We start from the raw sequence: 5,852 nt of genomic DNA, 5'->3' as shown, positions 1-5,852 counted from the left end.
TGTGTGTGTGTGTGTGTGTGTGTGTGTGTGTGTGTGTGTGTGTGTGTGTGTGTGTGTGTGTGTGTGTGTGTGTGTGTGTGAGAGAGAGAGAGAGAGAGAGAGAGAGAGATAAAGATCATAGTGATTGGGAAAGTGGCAGTTCTTACAGGAATTAACGGTGGGGGTTTAGGGTGTGTATGTGGAGGGGGAGGGAAGAGAAGGGTTGATGATTAGTGATGTAGAAGTGGTCTGCAGGGAGATGAGATGAGTAGTGGTCTATTCCTGGGAAACACACAATTCCTGCTAACTTCCTCCTCAGAGAGCAAAAAGACACAAAGCATGACAATGAAGCAGAAATAAATCCAGCCACAGGGTGTATGACACAGCCTAAACCTAGTGGACACATGTTCTGTGCTGAGCCAGAGACATGAAGGAAGAGATGTGAAAATGTTGGAACAGGACCCATGTTCTGTGCTGAGCCAGAGACATGAAGGAAGAGATGTGAAAATGTTGGAACAGGACCCATGTTCTGTGCTGAGCCAGGGAGACATTATTAAGAAAGGGAGGGGTGTAGATGAAAATGTTGGAATAGGGCCCATGTTCTGTGCTGAGCCAGAGAGACATGAAGGAAGGGAGGGATGTAGGAAGCGATATTTACATTTTGGAACAGGACCCATGTTCTGTGATGAGCCAGAGAGACATGAAGCAAGGGAGGAAGGAAGCATTGTGAAAATGTTGGTTGCTGAGCCCTGAGTAGACTGTAGGACACGAAACACAAGATGGAATGGTAAGGCTAATGTTGAACAGATGCATTGCAGGGATATAAAGTAAATCTATGTGTGTGTTTGTGTGAGAGAGAGAGTCATAAGTGATGGGACTGCAGCACAGGCCAAGCAAACAGCTCAGACAGAAACAAAGTAGATCCTTCCCTCCTCAATAATACCTGCTCACTCCACCCCTCCTACGCTCACAACTTCAATCAGTAACAAATAGTTTTCATTTGATCCCTTACAATGATCCTCGTCCCAAAAGTACAGTTATATGCATCTGATTTGTTTTTGGGGAAACTGACAGCTTTGCTTGTGTTGCATGAAGGAGTTGTCGTTTTCTCAAATGTTCTCTCTAGTCAGAACCAGATATTTGGACTCAGCCATGTATGGACTGACTGTAAGAGCAAGACACTGTACCTAAGAGCGTCTGCCAAGGAACTAAGTGTAATGTGTGTCGGAGCTGCTGCCTAGTGTGTGTGTGTGTGTGTGTGTGTGTGTGTGTGTGTGTGTGTGTGTGTGTGTGTGTGTGTGTGTGTGTGTGTGTGTGTGTGTGTGTGTGTGTGTGTGTGTGTGTGTGTGTGTGTGTGTGTGTGTGTGTGTGTGTGTGAGTGAGTGAGTGAGTGTAAGAGAGAGAGAGAGAGAGAGCCATTGGACAGATGTGGAATACAGTGAGATTGTGTTTTACCATCTTAACTAAGAAATAAAGTGAGAAGGGGGGAGGTAGGACAGAGACGGAGGGAGAAGAAGAAAGACGGGGACGAGAGAGAGAAATAGTGTGAGGAAAATATAAAGAGTGAGAGAGAATGAGCGAGTGAGAGCATTTGTGACAGAGAGAAACCCTGGGAGAAGGGCACTTCAACACATATAAAGCCAGACAGATTAGTTAGAGTGCCAGCCCAGTGATATTTACTCTGGCTACTCAACCAGAGAGACATTTCCTGTATGGACTCAAACTGGACTAGAGTAGACTGGGCGAGACCAGTTAACACTTCAATGGTCTCTCTCTCAATTAAATTAAATTCAAAGGGGTTGGGAACATAGGTTTACATTCCCAAAGCAAGTAAAATAGATAATAAACAAAAGTGAAATAAACATTAAAAATGAACATTAAACATTACACTCACAAAAGACATTTCAAATGTCATATTATGGCTGTACAGTGCCTTCGGTAAGTATTCAGACCCCTTGACTTTTCCCACATTTTGTTAGGTTACAGCCATATTCTAAAATGGATAACAAAAAAAAAAGCTCAGCAATCTACTCAAAATAACCCATAATGACATTTTTGCAAATTTATTAAGAATAAAAAACTGAAATACCTTATTTACATAAGTATTCAGCCCCTTTGCTATGAAACTCGAAATTGAGCTCAGGTGCATCCTGTTTCCTTTGATCATCCTTGAGATGTTTCTACAATTTGATTGAAGTCCACCTGTGGTAAATTCAATTGATTGGACAAGATTTGGAAAGGCACACACCTGTGTATATAAGGTCCCACAGTTAAAAGTGCATGTCAGAGCAATAACCAATGCATGAGGTTGAAGGAATTGTCCACTGAGCTCAGAGACAGGATTGTGTCAAGGCACAGATCTGTGGAAGGATACCAAAATATTTTTACATTATTGAAGGTCCCCAAGAACACAGTGGCCTCCATCATTCTTGGAAGAAGTTTGGAACCACCAAAACTCTTCCTAGAGCTGGACAAACTGAGCAATTGGGGAAGAAGGACCTTGGTCAGGGAGGTGACCAAGAACCTGATGGTCACTCTGACAGAGCTCGACAGTTCCTCTGTGGAGATGGGAGAACCTTCCAGAAGGACTACCATCTCTGCAGCACTCCACCAATCAGGCCTTTATGGTAGAGTGACCAGACGGAAGCCACTCCTCAGCAAAAGGCACATGACAGCCGCTTGGAGTTTTCCAAAAGGCACCTACACTCTCAGACCATGAGAAACCAAGATTGAACTCTTTGGCCTGAATGCCAAGCGCCACGTCTGGAGGAAACCTGGCACCATCTCTACGGTGAAGCATGGTGGTGGCAGCATCATGCTGTGGTGATGTTTTTCAGCGACAGGGACTGGGAGACTTGTCAGGATCGAGGCAAAGATGAACAGAGCAAAGTACAGAAAGATCCTTGATGAAAACCTGCCCCAGAGCACTCAGGACCTCAGACTGGGGTGAAGGTTCACATTCCAACAGGACAACGACCCTAAGCACACAGCCAAGACAACGCAGGAGTGGCTTCGGGACAAGTCTCTGAATGTCATTGAGTGGCCCAGCCTGAGCCCGGACTTGAATCCGATTGAACATCTCTGGAGAGACCTGAAAATAGCTGTGCAGCAACACTCCCTTTCCAACCTGACAGAGCTTGAGAGGATCTGCAGAGAAGAATGGGAGAAACTCACCACATACATGTGTGCCAAGCTTGTAGCGTCATACCCAAGAAGACTCAAGGCTGTAATCGCTGCCAAAGGTGCTTCAACAAAGTACTAAGTAAAGGGTCTGAATACTTAAGTAAATATGATATTTCAGTTTATTTTTAATTTTTTAATTAGCACAAATTTTTCTAAAAGTCTGTTTTCACTTTGTCATTATGGGGTATTGTGTGTAGATTGCTAAGGATTTTTTTTATTCAATCCATTATAGAATAAGGCTGTAACATAACAAAATGTGGAAAAAGTCAAGGGGTCCGAGTTCTTTCCAAAGGCACTGTACATGTTAAAGAGGGTGGGGCTCAAGCTGCATCCTTGTCTCCCCCCCCACGGCTCTGTGGAAAGAAATGTGTGTTTTTTGCCAATTTTAACCGTGCACTTGTTGTTTGTGTACATGGATTTTAAATTGTCGTATGTTTATCCCCAACACCGCTTTCCATCAATTTATTTAGCAGACCCTCATGCCAAATTGAGTCAAAAGCTTTTTATTTTTTTATTTTTACATTTAACCTTTATTTAATTAGGCAAGTCAGTTAAGAACAAATTCTTATTTACAATGACGGCCTACACCGGCCAAACCCGGACGATGCTGGGCCAATTATGCGCCGCCCTATGGGCCTCCCAATCACGGCCAGTTGTGATACAGCCTGGATTCAAACCAGGGTGTCTGTAGTAACGCCTCAAGCACTGAGATGCAGTGCCTTAGCCCACTGTGCCAATCGGGATCTCAACAAAGCGGCAGGTAGCCTGGTGGTTAGAGTGTTGAGCCAGTAACTGAAAGGTTGCTAGATCGAATCCCCGAGCTGACAAGGTAAAATCTGTCGTTCTGCCCCTGAACAAGGCAGTTAACCCACTGTTCCTAGGCTGTCATTGTAAATGAGAGTTTGTTCTTAACTGACTTGCCTAGTTAAAGCAAAAATCAACAAAGCATGAGAAGATTTTGCCTTTGTTTGTTTGTCAATTAGGGTGTGCAGGGTGAATATGTGGTATGTCGTACGGTAAATATAGCCAATTGGAAATTTGATCAGGGGTAGAAGGGGAATAAACTGATCTGTGGGGGCCTGTATAGGGTGTGGCCAGGGTTTGTTTGTGGAGGGGTTGGGGTGGGGATGTGTCTCTCTCTCATGTCTCATCTACCTGTCTTTTCTCTATCTGTCTCTCCCTGTCTGTCTCTCTCAAACCCCTAAAAACTAGTGCAGAGTGAAACAAGTCCTAAAGGATAGGGAGATACAGTGAAGTACTGTAGCTTACAAAACTAATACTGTTCCTATGGACTGACATCAACTAGCTGAATGACTGATAGGGATGTGTTGTCGGCCATTTTCTGCCAAGAAATCTAAACCAGACTTCATCATTCCAAATGGCCCACAATGACTCGACTGTGATTCACAGCTATAATTACATCACTGGCAGGCTTTCTGATTCAGAGTGGCTGGGTTAAATGCGGAAGACACATTACGGTTGAATGCATTCAGTTTTGCATCTGACTAGGTATCCCCTTTCCCTTTCAGTATCTTCAAGAACATGAACAAAGTGCCATCTGTCTCTCTATTTGGGAATTTCTGTGCCCATATTAACAAATCATACCCAGAGTAGGAGTGCTGATCTAGAATCAGTTTAGCACTTTTTCTCACAATGAATAAGAGACGCTTTATGAACATGGGCCCTCATCCTAGATCAGCTGTACCTGGGTCTGTGCAGAAGAAAAAACAACTCTCTGACAAATTTTACACTTCTAACCACCTATTAATAAGCAATCTACCCTCCTTTTTCTCTCTTTTATTTGAGTCAGTGTTAGATTGAAAGCCCCTGTCCTACTCAGTAAAAGGTCCCAGTGTTCTCCAGAGCAGAGACCCCCCCCACCCACCTAGCCGGAGGTGAGCAAACATTTCCGGGACTTCCTCAAGACTTTTCTCAACTTCATCCAAATCCTCCAAATCCTATTCCGAGCTGGACTTTGGATCACAATTGCCGCCAACAAATACGAAAGCTCCATCCACTTCGTCTTGTTCGTGGCAGTGCTCTTCTGGCTCCTCACCCTCGCCTCCTTCTTCATCACCCTCCTAGACAAGCAGGACCTCGTACTCATCTTGGGAGGGCAACCTAATTCACAACATGGCAGCCGCGGTGCTGTATCTACCGGTGATTGGCGACATGATCTATAAGACCAAGTGGTACGCATACTGCAACCTAGAGCAATACAAACTCTACTGCCTGCCTGTATAAAGTCTACCTGGCTGCCGCCGTGTTCGCATTGTGGTGTATTTTGTCTCTGCGGTATATCTGGGCTGTAGGAAGTGCTGGGGCGAGCAGATGGTGGTTTGAGAGAGAGAGGGGAGGACAGAGGGGGACAGAGGAGTAAGGGATGGGGGACTAGGGGAGGGAGGCAGGAGATCTCCCGGGATATGGGAGCGGAGGGGGGGGGGGGGGGTATTTTCTGTACCCCAAAGATAAGGGAGTGTCCTCTTGTCTTCTTGGCTTAAATTCCTACAGGTTTGTCCATATTTTGTTCTGTAATTTAATGTCAGTATTAATTTATTAACTTATCAAAGTATATATTTTATATTTTAGTGTGGTTTTTAAAAAATATGGCAGCAAACTATCAACCAAAAACCTTTTTTGGGGGGGGGGGGCATGACTAGAATAATTTTTGGTAGGCCTAGTCCAGTGTT

At 44.4% G+C, this 5,852-nt stretch overlaps 1 pseudogene; it reads left to right on the top strand.

The window, feature by feature from the left end:
• The first annotated feature begins 4,815 nt into the window (after positions 1-4,815).
• On the top strand, positions 4,816-5,505 carry LOC120029371 (annotated as a pseudogene).
• Positions 5,506-5,852: the final 347 nt, after the last annotated feature.

This window comes from Salvelinus namaycush, chromosome 35 (genome assembly GCF_016432855.1).
Source record: "Salvelinus namaycush isolate Seneca chromosome 35, SaNama_1.0, whole genome shotgun sequence".
Taxonomy (NCBI): Eukaryota; Metazoa; Chordata; class Actinopteri; order Salmoniformes; family Salmonidae; genus Salvelinus; species Salvelinus namaycush.
Note: the sequence above shows the minus strand (reverse complement) of the source record. Positions and strands in the feature narration are given on the sequence as shown.